Source organism: Primulina eburnea, chromosome 9 (genome assembly GCF_022965805.1).
Source record: "Primulina eburnea isolate SZY01 chromosome 9, ASM2296580v1, whole genome shotgun sequence".
NCBI classification, from domain to species: Eukaryota; Viridiplantae; Streptophyta; class Magnoliopsida; order Lamiales; family Gesneriaceae; genus Primulina; species Primulina eburnea.
The window spans coordinates 30,679,770-30,695,890 of record NC_133109.1 but is presented as its reverse complement, the minus strand read 5'-3'; positions in this window follow the sequence as shown (position 1 = coordinate 30,695,890).

Here is a 16,121-nt window from a genome sequence, read left to right as displayed (position 1 = left end):
ATGTCCCGGCTCGGTTGATGGGATGCTGCCAGGTCTGGGGTTCGAAGGAGGTTCTACAGTAGGTGTTTAGGCGTTTTAGGTGCTAAGCTTGAGGCTAGGTCATGCTCTTGTAGGTGAAGGACTGGGCTTTGCGTTCAGGATAGGTTGTGGCTCGATCGATTGTTTCGGGGAGGACAGCGGTGTAAGGGACGCTCTATGGACGTGGAGTAGACCCAGGTGGGTCTGAGAGATGGCTTAGAGAATCTCGTGCACGGGTGGTCTCGAGCTAGGGGGAGATCGAGGAAGATAGTCGCGATTAGGTTTCGGCTTTGGGTGATTTCGGGTGTTTCATGGTGAACCGAGGGGTGCGCTTAGATGAGGCTGAGGGCGGTGGTTAGGTCGGTCCAGGAGGATCCAGAGGTGGGCTAGGAGCGGTTGGTTCGAGGTTGGTCCGGTCTAGTTTGGGCTAGGATCTCAAGTTTTTGAGGGCTAGGTGCATTAGGGTTTGTTAGATGCAAGTGCATAAATTTTCCGACGAGGGGCAGTCGGTTTTAAGGGGTTTAAAACGATTGGAATTGTGTTGCTCAGGGGCTGGTAGGGTGTGATTACATGATGAGATATGTTTAGAATATGTTTATGTTACATTATGTTTACGCTCATGCTTTCAAGATCATGAAGTTTATTTTAATTAAAGTAATTTTCATTGTTGAATGTTATATATATGTGCTTGTTATAACGATTCAGGTGTGTTGAGTCTTTAGACTCACTAGGTGTGAGCATGATGAGTTTGAGACTGGAGGCGCCGAATACTGAGTAGGTAGAGCTGAGAGTGAGCATGATGACCCGAGGACCTTGCATTTTTCTTGCACTATGTTTATGCGTCATGGATGAACATTGTTTCATACATTTTATATATTTTTATATGTTGATGATACGATATGCTTTGATTGTTGCATTTGAGTTATTTTAAATTAGTAGTCTAGGGTTTTTGATGATAGTTAGATTTTTATTTAAATGCAGTATTTTTATTCAGTGATTGAGTAACTTTTAACACGCATGGTGGTTTATTTTCTTTCTCATGCATACGTATGAGCATTTGAAATTAGCTTGCAAAAAAAATCTAGTAGTATTTTAGTAGCACGAGTCGTTTCATTAATATTCCAAAACACGTGAATAAAAATGTGATGGCCGTGTTTTGAAATTGAAACTCGTAAGAGGCTATATTCCAATATTTTCGTCATAACATCACAAAAAGATGTGTAAAAAATAACAAGGATCATACTATAAATCTGCAATAACAATGCTTCAATTAATAAATGAACTGTCATCGATCCAATCTCAAAACCACAACAAAGAGAAGATAAGCTGGTTTGCATTTGGTTTTCTCGTATATAGTGCATATAGTGACTGTTGATTCCTTTTCTTTTCAAACTTCATGTAAACCAGAGGACCCTGTTCAAATATATATAAGGTCCTCCGAGAAAGTCAAGGGATCCCCGGTCGGCAATGCGAGTCTTAGCCTCCCTCTTCCTTGGTTGGATTCCGAAATCTCTCATTCACATTGGCTTTATGCATGCATGCACAATGTAATGCTACTGCTGCTGCTGCAATCCCATCATGTACTTCCTAGCTCACCTCTGTTTTTTTCATATCCCGAAGGTCATGAACACCTTGTCCGGCTTCTGCACCCTGCGGACCGCCACCACGTTGGCCACAGGAACAGAACCGGGGTTCGCCACGCCGTTGGAGAACGTACACGCGGGAGGCGGCGTGGTCTTTGTGGTGCAGCCCGGTTATTTTTTGCCTCAGTTGAGTCAATCTTGTGATTTGTTGACTTATATGAATCCGACCCTAGAAGAGAGTGTTGGTCCCACGTGCGGAATTTGAGATAATAAAAGCCGAAAATAAAGAATAAACTGGACACCGAGATTTACGTGGAAAACCCCTAAAAATAATTAGGGTAAAAACCACGGACAAGATGAAAAGAATTTCCACTATAATATTTTGTGGTGTACAACTCACTCACTGTGTTTCCAAAGAGAACACACACTCTCTTAATACAGGAGAACAAACACCTCACAAATATTATAGAACTAAGCACTCAAATGCTTATAAGATGAGAGAAAACTCGAAGAAGGGATGATTTCAGAATGAAGAGGGGAGCTCTATTTATAGAGCCCCTTGACCGTGTGAACACGCGTTTTATACGCGTAAAACCCATCTTCCGTCTTCTGAAATAATCAGTCAAATTTGCCAGCCTGTACCACACGTTTTTATTTTCAACAAATTCATGCAATAAATGATATGGTCCTGCCGACATTTCTCCCACTTGGAGATTTGATTGAGAATCAAACACATCTCCACACATCCTTTCAATCTTGCCATTCCCTGCTGCTTACGTTTCCGCTAGGCCACTTGAGGATCTACACCACTCAAACTTATCAGTGTTCACTGGCTTGGTCAGAAAATCAGCTATATTGTCCTTTATATGGATCTTCTGCATATCCACGCTTCCTTCTTCTACTGCTTCTCGTACAAAGTGAAATTGTACTCCAATGTGTTTCGTCCTGGAATGAAAGGCTGGATTCCTTGCGATGTGCAAGGCACTCTGACTGTCACAAAACAAAGGAACATTCTCTTGTTTGTGTCCGATCTCCTCCAATAACCTTTTAATCCATATTGCCTCCTTGCAACCTTGAGTAGCTGCCATGTATTCTGCCTCCGTTGTAGATAACGCTACAACTGTTTGCAGTTTTGAAACCCAGCTTACTGCTCCCCCTGCAAGTGTAAACACATAACCAGTAGTAGATTTCCTCTTATCAGGATCACCTGCATAATCTGAATCGACATAGCCTCTGAGTGTAAAATCAGATCCTCCATAACATAATGCAGCATTCGAAGTACCCTTAATGTATCTAAGGATCCTCTTAACAGTGCTCCAATGCTCTCGTCCAGGATTCGCCATATACCGACTAACTGCTCCCACTGCTTGAGCAATGTCCGGTCTTGTACAGATCATAGCGAACATAAAACTTCCCACTGCTGATGCATATAGTACTCGAGACATCTCCATCCTCTCTGCTTCACTGCTAGGACACATCTCAGAGGATAACTTGAAGTTAACAGGAAGAGGGGTCGAAATTGGCTTACTATCTTGCATGTTGAAGCGTTGCAAGATTTTCTTCAAATAATTTTTCTGGGAAAGCCAAATCTTTTTGTTACTTCTGTCTCGGTGAACTTGCATCCCTAGAATCTTGTTTGCTGGTGCCAAGTCCTTCATATCAAATTCCCTAGCCAACTGTGCCTTCAATCCTTGGACCTGATCTTTGTTGGGGCCTGCTACCAACATGTCGTCCACATACAACAGCAAAATAATATAATCATCACCAGACCTCTTGAAATACGTACAAGGGTCTGCACTCAGTCTGTTGTATCCAAGGCTCATGATATAGGAATCAAATCTCTTGTACCAACACCTCGGCGCCTGTTTGAGACCGTACAGAGATTTCTTCAACCTGCAAACCAAGTTCTCTTTGCCTTTTTCCGCAAAACCTTCTGGCTGGAGCATATAGATTTCTTCTTCAAGATCTTCATGAAGAAATGCCGTTTTCACATCTAGCTGTTCTAGATGTAGGTCAAACACCGCACACAATTCCAGCACCACTCTGACTGTTGTAAGCCGAACCACAGGAGAAAATATCTCATTGAAGTCAATGCCTTCTTTCTGAGCATACCCTTTTACTACCAATCTAGCACGATACCGTTCCACTTGATTATTGCCATCTCGCTTGATCTTATAGACCCATCTGTTACCGATGGATTTCCTCCCTCGTGGTAGTGTAACAAGATCCCAAGTTTTATTCCTGTCTAATGCCTCCAATTCTTCTTGCATTGCTATCATCCACAAAGATACATCCGAGCTTTGAGTAGCCTCGTGGAAACTCGATGGCTCACCATCTTTTGATAATAGACAATATGCAATGTTGCTTTCAGTGACATAATCTGAAAGCCAACCTGGTGGTCTTCTGTCTCGAGTTGACTGCCTCACATTCGAAACCTCAGACTCAACTTGTACTTGTTCTTCGTGCTCTGGTACTGCTTCACAAGAAACTTGACCTTCGTCTGTCTTATTTTCCACCTGAAAAATAGTAGTTTCTGAATTTGGTGTGCCTTTGTCTCCCTTTACTTTATCTTCCTCGAAGATAACATCCCTGCTGATGACAAGCTTGTGAACAGTATGATCCCACAAGCGAAACCCCTTTACTCCATCAGCATAACCCAAGAAGATACATTTTCTGGATTTTGAATCCAACTTTGATCTTTCTTGCTCATTGTACAGAACGTATACCGGACTTCCAAATGTATGCAAATGAGAATAATTTGTCGGCTTCCCGGTCCACATCTCCATCGGAGTCTTCAGATCAATCGCCACTGTAGGAGAACGATTGATAATATAACAAGCGGTTTTGACTGCTTCCGCCCAAAATGATTTTTCTAGACCCGCAGTCCTCAACATAGCTCTTGTTCTATCCAACAAGGTCTTGTTCATCCGCTCCGCCACTCCATTCTGTTGAGGTGTGTAAGCCGCCGTGAACTGTCTCTTGATGCCCTCATGTTGACAAAATGCATCAAACTCGTCACTGGTATATTCTCCTCCATTGTCAGTCCTCAGACACTTGATTTTCTTTTCAGAATCAAGTTCAACCCGCGCTTTGAAATCTTTGAATACCTGGAAAACATCTGATTTCTTCTTGATTGGATACACCCAACATCTCCTAGAGAAATCATCAATGAACGAGACAAAGTATCTCGCTCCTCCTAGGGATACAACCGGTGCTTACCAAACATCCGAATGAATCAGCTTCAATATGCTTTTGCTCCTGGCAGTAGAAGTGTCAAACTTTAATCTGTGTTGTTTACTGGTAACAAAATGCTCATAAAAGGGTAGTGACACTTTTGTAAGTCCCGGCAGCAGCTTCCGTTCTGAGAGAATTTTCAAACCCCGTTCTGACATATGCCCGAGCTTTCTATGCCATAACACTGTTAATTCTTCTCCTGAACCAATTGATGCAACAGCTAGTTCTGCCTCTTTGTGTGTTTCTCCCAAAAGTACATACAGATTTGCAGCAACCTTTTCCGCCTTCATAACCACAAGCGCGCCTTTCACAATTTTCATGATCCCGTTCTCAATCCGAGTTTTGCACCCGATGTCATCCAATTGCCCCAAGGACAAAAGATTTTTCGTCAGTCCTTTCACATGTCGTACCTCCTGTATGGTGCTAATGGTTCCATCAAACATTTTTATTTTGATAGTACCGACCCCAGCGATTTCCAAGGCATGATCATTTCCCATGAATACAGATCCTCCTGAGACTGGTTCATAATGATCAAACCATTCTCTCCGAGACGTCATATGCCACGTCGCTCCTGAATCCATTATCCATGTGTCACAAAATTTGTGTCTGTCTTCTGCAACAGTTGCTGCTTCGCTGAATAATATTTCACCACTGCCTGAAGTACTGGCCACATTTCCTTGAGAACTTTTATCCATACTCGTACACTCTTTCTTGAAGTGCCCTTTACCGCCACGTTTAAAGCAGTAAATATTTTTCTTCTTACTTCTTGACTTTGATCTACCTCGTCTTTGGCTCCCACTGGAGTCACGGTCCATGAATCTTCCTCTTATCATCGGCAAAGCCTCTGCCTGCTTCGAAGTTACCAACTTGTCTTCCTTATTCTTGCGCCGGCTTTCTTCTCCGAGAACCGCAGTTAAGACATCGTCAAATCTTAGAAAGCCCATAAGAATATTGTTGGTAATGTTGATGATAAGTTGATCGTATGAATCTGGTAGACTTTGAATTAGAAGCTCCGCACGTTCATTTTCTCCTATTTTATGCCCCATGGAAGTGAGTTGGACAAATAGAGTATTTAGTGTATTGATATGGTCGGTCATCGATGAAGATTCCGCCATCCGAAGAGTATAAAGCCTTCTCTTTAGAAAAATCATGTTGTGTAGCGACTTGACCTCGTACATCTTTGTCAGAGTATCCCAGATAACTTTGGCTGTTTTTATCTCAGAGATACTTGACAAAACTTCGTCAGCTATAGCCAAGTGTAAATTGGCAACAGCGTTATCATTCATCTCATTCCACTTTCCATCATCCGCAATCTCCACCGGTCTATCTCCAATAGCCGCCAAGCAATTCTCCTTTCTTAAAATTGCTTGTATCTTTATTTTCCACAGCATAAAATTGCTTCCGTTGAACTTTGCTATCTCGTACCTTCCCGCCATTATGTCTACAACAATTTTAGTAGACCGGACAAAATAATCCCGTCTTAAATAAAAAATCTCGAAAAATCTTTTCTGATGTGGAAGATCAGTCTAAGCTGCAATCACAGAGCATACTCAGAATTTTAGGAAATTTTAAACCAAGGCTCTGATATCACTTGTTGGTCCCACGTGCGGAATTTGAGATAATAAAAGCCGAAAATAAAGAATAAACTGGACACCGAGATTTACGTGGAAAACCCCTAAAAATAATTAGGGTAAAAACCACGGACAAGATGAAAAGAATTTCCACTATAATATTTTGTGGTGTACAACTCACTCACTGTGTTTCCAAAGAGAACACACACTCTCTTAATACAGGAGAACAAACACCTCACAAATATTATAGAACTAAGCACTCAAATGCTTATAAGATGAGAGAAAACTCGAAGAAGGGAAGATTTCAGAATGAAGAGGGGAGCTCTATTTATAGAGCCCATTGACCGTGTGAACACGCGTTTTATACGCGTAAAACCCATCTTCCGTCTTCTGAAATAATCAGTCAAATTTGCCAGCCTGTACCACACGTTTTTATTTTCAACAAATTCATGCAATAAATGATATGGTCCTGCCGACAGAGAGTGGGTAAGACTCGTTGAAGCCGGCGCTGATGGACTATTTTCTTCTTCTTTTTTTGAAAAACTAATGGACTCTTCAACGGCGGCTTACTGGTGAAATATGATATTCTGCCGGGGCGAAAGGATGATGCATGCTCCACCGGTGGAGAGAGCATATTACACCATCTCCAACTACAGCTCTTCCGAGGATTGAATTGCGAATGAGAGACCAGTTTAGAACCAGTCAACCAGCTGCTGTAAAAGGTCGTTTTCCACTTTTCCTCGACCTTTTCTAGCACGGCCATAGAAACCGGTCCTTCATAAGCAAATCGATCGTCGATCTAAAGATCAGTGAAGACTGGGAGTTGAGTTTATTTACATGATTGAAGTGGATAACAGGTGATCGGAGATTTGGAAGGGGAGCTATGGGCTGTCCATGGGAAGCCCTAGACTGCGACCATGTTTAGATATGGAATCTAATATATTTAAAAATAATTTAATCAACTATATATATTCTATTTTATTAAAATTGAGGGCATAATAGTAATTACCTAAAAAAGACACAAACTTTTTCTTTCAACTTTATCTTTTTATGATACTAATATTACACTTTTGATTTTTTTAAAAAAAAATTCAGCACACTTTTTTTTTATTTTTTTTATTTCAACAATTCAAATATCAATTTAATCCCTATATGATTTGTCAAATTTTACTTTAGTCTATCGATAATTATAAAAAAATTGTACACGCACGCATCGTGTGTGTATATAGTAACTAGTCTTTTGTAAAAGAATTGCATACCGATAAAAATTGTATTTAAAATTGTGTAAGACGGTCTCACAGATCGTATTTTGTGAGACGAATATCTTATTTGGTTCATCCATGAAAAAATATTACTTTTAATTATGTTAATAGTATTATTTTTTATTGTGAATATCGATATAGTTGACTCGTCTCACAAGAGACCTACTCAATTATTTTTACAATTTTGAATATATTTAAGGCAAAAACTTGTGTGAGACGGTCTCGCATGTCGTATTTGTGAGACGGATCTCTTATTTGGGTCATCCATGAAAAAATATTACTTTTTATACTAAGAGTATTACTTTTTATGCTGAATATCGGTAAGGTTAACCCGTCTCACGTACAGATTAAGATCCGTTACACGGTCTCACATGAGACCCACTCAACATTTAAAAATTCATGTGATCTGTTTTTAAAAAAAAAAAAAAAAAATTGTCTTGCCAGCGGGAAAAGAAGTTTCAACTTTTAAGCAAGAAACTGTTTGTCAATCTATTATCAATTCACAAAGAAAGTGCTGAAAATTTGGTTTAAAGGCGACTGACTCTGATATCGTGTAACATTTTTTTATATAATCTCTCAATGGGTGTGTTTAGCCCAAATAGATGGGCCATTAACCCAAATTGTAATAATTTAGCCAAGTCTTGGAAGCCCAGAAGATACAGCCCAAACAGAGGAAAAAAGCCCAAGTGACATTATATTGGCCCAATGAAGAAACGTGATATCGGTTTGCTGCCACTGCCCGACGTGGAAGGAAGCGGAAGAACGTGGAGTGATCGTGGAATGATGGGGGAAGGGAAAAAACTGCTGTGCGGAATGTGAGAAAAGGGAAAAGATAGTCAGATAGGAAGGTCTCTCAACAACTACACACAAAAAAGCTACAGCAAGCTCTCTGCAAAAATTCTCACATTTCTTTTGTCGCTATTTTTATTTTCAGTAATCAATTTCCATAGATTTCAGCATGTTCCTTCAAGTTTATTGTAAATTCTTCGTTCGAATTTATAAAAACATAACAAATGTTGATGTTGTTTATAAATTCCCCCTTTAATTCATTATTTTCCTAGTTTCACGTTCTTATTTTTGGAGCCATTTCGAAGGAATTATAACAAACGATCGAATCGAGATTCGCAACGTTTGATTAGAAGTCAGATTATTTCACAAATTCGGCACGAACACGTGCCTGGCACGCCCGCAAATTTTCGTGACAAACAAGTTGGCACGCCCGGTGGGACCAAATGCCTCCAAAGCGTACTGAGAAGAATGAGGGAATTCCTCCATCACATGGAAAAAATCATCGTTCACAGGAGGAAGAAACTGATGCAGAAGGAAGAACGGTTGAAAGGCTTGTACACCAGTTCGAGGAAGAAACTATGAAAGAAGGAATTGTTATTTCTGGTGGTGACGGGTCTTCGCTGAACTTTATGTTGGCTATGGAGAAAAATATCCGCTGTGATTTCAAGGAAATGACCCAAACTTTCTCTACTGTTATGATGGAATTTGTGGCAGAAATGAAGGAATGGAGGAAATCTGTAAGAGGAGAGGCTGTTACACCAGAAAATGTTGAACTCCAAGAAACTGACGTTAAATTGCTAAAAGATCAAGGCCAAGGATCAGGAACTTCTCAAGCAGGTGAAAATCGCCGCTTGGGGGAAACACGAATTCCAGAATCTGCCAGGGGAGGGAGATACACTCCTCCGCACAAGAGGGATGAAGAATTGGGATTGAAGTTCCAAAACTGCAACAATGGCCAACAAATGACTGGTAATGTGTTCTCCGTGACGTCTCCTAACTCACATCCAGGGATGTATGGTGATGGGGGAATGCGTGGATTTCCAGCGCCAGGTTCAGGGAATAACACTCGGGGGGCAATCTATCCTCCTTACCAGTTACGGCAAACTCCAGTTGTGGATTTTGAGATGGTACGTGATGTTATTCAAGAGTTGTATGGCCCAGGAGTGAGGCCAATCAACAGACCAGAATTCCACAAACCATATCCTGATGTTGTGGATCGTGACAACCCTTATCCAAGAGGATATCGCATTCCAGACTTCACGTTATACTCCGGGGAAGACGGTCAGTCCAGCGTAGAACATGTGGCCAGGTTTACAATTCAGTGCGGGGAATTGGCAAATTTGGAGAACTTTTGTAATTACAAGTTACGTTTGTTCCCCAATTCCTTGACCAGCACTGCTTTCACATGGTATGCAACGCTGCCTCGGAACTCTATAATGACTTGGCATGATATGGAACGTCAGTTCCATACACAATTCTTCAGAACAATGCCGGAGATCAGTATAGCGGAATTGTCAAGGGTGGTCCAAAAACCGGGGGAATCTGCTAATGATTTTATTTGCGAATTCAAGAAGGTGAGAAGCAGATGCCGAGTTTTCCTCCCTGAATCAGAGTACGTGAAGATAGCACAGCGAGGACTTGATTTTGAACTTAGAAAGAAGTTCCAAGGGATGGAATTCCGTGATTTTTATGAACTTGCTGCCAAAGTGTCAGAGTATGAGGAATTGTTACGAGAGGAGAGTCATAAAAGAAAGTCTACAGTGGGCTCTTATTTCCAGGAAGTGGAGGAAATTGCGTTGGCAGAAGTAGCAAATTCCGGATCACGCACTGTCCCTCTGTTGAAGCGCAAGAATGAAGAATTTTCCAAGAAAAACATGACTCCGGTACAAAATCCCTATACTTTCGATGCATCAAGGACGGAGGAAATTTTCGATCACTTGGTGAAGGAGAAGTTTATAACATTCCCCTCAGACCACAAGCTGCCCACTAGGGAGGAATTGAAAGGAAGAGATTACTGTAAGTACCACAATTCCTTCAATCATAATACTAATGCATGTTGGGCTTTCAAGAATGTCTTGCAGGAAAGAATAAACAAGGGAATACTAAAATTCCCCGAGAAAAAGGAAGCAATGATCGTGGGTGAAGATCCTTTTCCCCCGATAGCCAATGTGAACATGAGCAGTACTGACTTGCGCTTCTTGATCAATGAGAGGAGGAGGAGTGAAAACAGGGACATGTCCATTAGACCAAGAATTACTGTAAAGAAATGTTGGGTGCCTCGGGAAATGATGTTTGAGGTTAAAGAGAAGAAAATAGAAGCTTTTCATGGAAAAGACCGCTATTACAGTAAGGAGGATCTGCATTATACTGGAAGGAATATGAGGTGTAACAGGGAATCCATGGCCAAAAGGCCGGTGAACCAGTACCTCAGAAGGAGCCCATATTCTTGGTCGATGACTAACGAGAAAAGAAGTGGCCAGCAGTCATTTCATAAGATCATACAGAGGCCATCTCTTATGAACACCGATAAAAAATATGAGAGGAATTCCCGCTTTGTTGTTCCTCCCAGAGCAATCCCTGACGGTGTGTGGAGGCGAGTAGAACATCCAAAATTCCCAAAGCCTCTTTCTAGAACCCAAAAACGACGTTTGTTGAGAGAAAAAGCTGCTGAACGTAGGGCTGGGGTAGAGGATTCGTTTAAAGAGAAGAAAAAATTTGGGAGGAAGGCTACTGAAGATAATGAGGAGGAAGATGATGATCTATTGTCGGATGAAGATAATGAAACAGTCAAGAGGGCTACTTTCAAAGTGGGGCAGATTTTGGTTTCATTTGAGTGTGCCACTGGCTCGTTGATGCTGCCAGAGGAATTCAAACGCAAAAGGATGGATGAATCCGAAGTATTCACTGAAAGTCAAAATGGTACACAACCTGCTCAGACCGATATTTTAAATGAAAGCATCAGTGTTTTTGTTGATGAAGAGAAAAGAGTATTGATGAAACGACCCACAAACGAAATGACTCAGCATATCAAGCCCCTCTACATTGTAGCGCATGTGAATGGAAAGCCGTTATCCAGAGTGTTAATAGATAATGGTTCCGCCGTGAATATCTTGCCGTACAGGATTCTTCAGAAATTGGGTAAGAGTGTGGAGGATTTGATTCCCACTGAAGTTTCGGTGGCGGCTTTTACTGGGGAGTCTACCAAAACTTTGGGAGTGTTGCCAGCTAACATCACAGTTGGGTCCCGATCTTCATTATCCGCCTTTTTCGTGGTAAATTCCAGTGCAAGTTTCCATGCTTGTTAGGAAGGGATTGGATTCACACCAATCATTGTGTGCCATCATCCATGCATCAGTTGTTGTTGATGTGGAAAGGAGAGGAGGTGGAAGTGATACAGGCTGATTCACGGCCGTATCAGTCTAACTCCAACGCCGTAGAGGCTAGATATTATGATGGAGCCTTCGGACCTATCAAAATCCGTGATTACAGGGTGAATGGACAGCAAGGAGCAGTCTACATGGACACCAAGAAAGTAAAGGAAGCGGTTGAAAAGATTCTCAAACCCACTGCCATGGTCTCTCCCAGACCTATGGTTCGACCGATTATCGAGGGGGTCGATGATTAAATTCACTAAAGAAGAAATGGAAGTGGCTGCAACTTCCGAATGGAAAGCCACATTGCAGCAGCTAGTGAGTGAAGTACAATCTCAGGAATTATGGGACATTGACGGAACTGAAGTAGTATTTGAAGATGAATTTGACAACGGGGAAGAAATAGAGTTACAGCTGGAAGATTTAGTCTTAGCTCCGGTTCAGATGGAAGATCGACAGCCAGAGACTCAGGACCCTTTGAAAGAAGTGAATTTGGGAACTGTGGAATGCCCTAAACCAACTTACATCAGTGATTTATTGGAGGAAGAGATGAAAGGGAAAATGGTGAAACTTCTCATGAAATTCAAAGATTGTTTCGCATGGGAATATGAAGATATGCCGGGTATAGACCGTAAATTGGTGGAGCATCGACTACCAATTAAAGATGGTTTCAAACCATACCAACAGCCGGCTAGAAGAATGTCCAAGGTGATTGAAGCAAGAGTAAAAGAAGAAATTGAAAAATTGCTCAAAGCAAAATTCATCCGCCCAGTAAGGTACACGGAGTGGTTGGCAAACATAGTCCCTGTCATGAAAAAGAATGGAAAGCTTCGAGTTTGCATAGATTTTAGAGATTTAAATTGTGCCACCCCGAAAGATGTTTATGTCATGCCAGTAGCTGATATGTTAATCGATGCAGTGGCAAAAAACGAGTTGATGTCATTTATGGATGGATTTTCAGGATACAACCAAATAAAAATAGCAGAGGAGGATGTATCTAAGACAGCTTTTAGATGCCCTGGAGCGATCGGCACGTTCGAATGGCTTGTTATGCCATTTGGATTGAAAAACGCTGGAGCAACCTACCAAAGGGCCATGAATACCATTTTCCATGACATGATCGGTCAGTGCTTAGAGGTATATATTGACGACATTGTTGTAAAATCGAAAAAAGCGGCAGATCACCTTGGTCATCTTGAGAAGAGTTTTATGAGGATGAGGCAGCACAACTTGAAGCTAAACCCTTTAAAATGTGCTTTCGGTGTACAGGCTGGGAACTTTCTGGGGTTTTTAGTTCACCGGCGGGGAGTAGAGGTGGACAAAAATAAGGCTAAAGCCATTATGGCAGCAATGCCACCGAAGAATAAGAAGGAGTTACAAAGATTCCTCGGCCAGGTAAATTATTTAAGAAGATTTATTTCAAATCTGGCAGGTAAAACTCGTGAATTTTCTCTATTATTAAAACTGAAAGACTTGGAGGAATTTAACTGGGAAAAATGTCACCAAGAAGCCTTTGAGAAAATAAAAGAGTATTTGTCTAAACCTCCTGTTCTGATGCCCCCAAAACATGGTCTTCCCCTCAAATTATATATATCGGCCGCTCAGGATTCTATTGGGTGTCTTTTGGCACAGAATAACCAAGAGAATCACGAGCAGGCCATTTATTATCTGAGTCGATCACTAACCGAGGTGGAGGTTAGATATTCGGTCATAGAAAAATCATGTTTGGCATTATATTATTCATGTACTAAACTGAGGCATTATCTGATCCATTCAAGAGTTTACGTGATTTCACAGACAGATCTCGTCAAGTACATGCTTCACAGACCGATTTTGACTGGAAGGATTGGCAAATGGTCGCTGGCATTGGCCGAATTCACCTTGATCTATTGCCCACAAAAATCGGTGAAAGGCCAAGCCGTTGCTGATTTTCTGGCAGACCACCCTATGGTTGATGCTGCAGTGAGTGCACCAGTAGATATCCCAGTGTTTTATGTGAATCAGCCTTGGACTTTAAAATTTGATGGCTCCAGCACAGAGAGGGCATCTGGGGTGGGAGTCGTGATAACATCCCCGACGGGAGTAAAGACCGCTTTGTCATTCAACCTAGATTTCCCTTGCACCAATAATCAGGCTGAATATGAAGCATTAGTGATTGGCTTAGAGATTTTACGAGATCTAGGAGCTAGAGATGTACTGATCATTGGGGATTCTCAGTTAGTTCTCAAGCAAATGTCAGGAGAATATAAATGTGCGAGTTTGACATTGGCACCTTACTTCACTGCCGCTTCACAGCTTCTTGATGATTTTGAAGATGTGACATTCCAACATGTGCCAAGGCAAGACAATTGGGAAGCTGATGAATTAGCTCAAATTGCTTCTGGCTTAAAGATGTCGCCCGAGCTCACCCACAAACTCTTGTTGATACAAAAAAGAAACCATCCTTCCATTCAGCAGCGAGGAATACAAGTAGATACCTTTGACATTGATGTTGACCTCGCTGGGGATTGGAGGGATGAAATAAAAAATGCATTGAAGAATCCTGAGCAGAAGTTGCATTATGGTTTGAAGATGAGAATTCTGCATTATATCTTGATGGGAGATGAACTGTACAGGAAAGGGGACGATGGTTTATTGTTGCGGTGTTTGGGTTTCCCAGAATCCATGAGAGTTATGCAGCAAGTACATGAAGGGATATGTGGGGCACACCAGTCAGGGATCAAAATGAGGTGGTTAATCCGCAGACATGGCCATTACTGGCCATCGATGTTAAAGGATTGCGTAAGATATTCAAGAGGGTGCCAAAAGTGCCAAAAACACGGGAATATCCAGAGAATACCAGCTGATGAAATGCATGCTGTCATAAAACCGTGGCCATTCCAGGGATGGGCTATGGATCTGATAGGGAAAATTTATCCCCCTTCATCTAAAGGGCATTCCTTCATAATTGTGGCTACTGATTTCTTCACGAAATGGGTTGAAGCTCTCCCCATGAAGAAGGTAGAGCAGAGAGATGTTGTTACGTTTGTGAAGGAATACATTATTCACAGATTTGGAATCCCACAATCGATCACGACTGACCAGGGAACTATGTTCGTGGTGTCAGAAATGAAAGAATTTACCGAGGAATATGGGATCCAGTTAATTAATTCTTCACCTCACTATCCCCAATCTAACGGTCAAGCTGAGGCTTCGAACCAAGTGTTGATCAAGATATTGAAAAAGATGATGGAGGATAACCCCCGAGATTGGCACCATTTGCTATCAGAAACTTTGTGGGCTTATCGGACGTCAAAGAGGAGTGCCACTGGCCTAAGTCCTTTCACCCTGACTTATGGGCATGATGCAGTACTGCCGATGGAAGTTGTGGTCCCTTCCTTGAGAGTAATGAAGCATAATGAATTGGAACCGGAGCTCTACACGGAAGCCATGATCATGGAACTTGAAGATCTGGACGAGCTGAGAATGCAAACATATAATGCCTTAATGCTTCAGAAGTCCAAGGTGGCCAGAAGTTACAACAAACGCGTGAATAAGAAAATGTTCGAGGAGGGGGATGTGGTTTGGAAGGTGATTCTGCCCCTCGGATCCAAAGACAGAGAATTCGGCAAATGGTCGCCCAATTGGGAAGGACCGTTTAAAGTTCATCGGGTGTTGGATGGAAATGCTTATTGGTTGGCGAGTCTAGATGGAGAGCCACACAGGAGGTGCATCAATGGGAAGTACTTGAAGCATTACTACCCCAGTAGTTGGGTGGGCGTATCAGACTTGAATGATCCATGAAGCAGGGTGTGAGGAAACCTGGTGCAGAGTAGGCTAGACGGCCACTTTGTTTGAATTTGTCATAATAAATTGTAAGAAGTTTATGTAAATATGGGAGGAATAGGCTGTTAAGCCATTTCTTGCTAAACTTGTTTGTAAATGATGCTGGAGCATTTGTAAATAAATAAAAATACCGGCTTACGGTGCTCATCGTAATTAATTCAGATCAAGTGTTCGTTGTGTTAGTTGGCCAAATCGTTGACAAAGTAAGGTTTGTTTAGTACAGGTCATAAAAATTCATTGAGCTTTATTTGGAGAAATGTGGTTGACCGTTAGATGGGAATGCGTGTGATTTGCGTTGTTTGGGTCGTTATTAAGTGTTCGTTTTTTAGAAAATTTTGGCAGAGTTTCCTTTGTAAATAAAGATATGCCAAAAAATATAAACGCCTGCAAATGAATCCCAAGCAGCAGATGTCATAACCAAACAAGTCTCTAGTCATTCCCCCAACGTACACATAACGAAAAGGACAA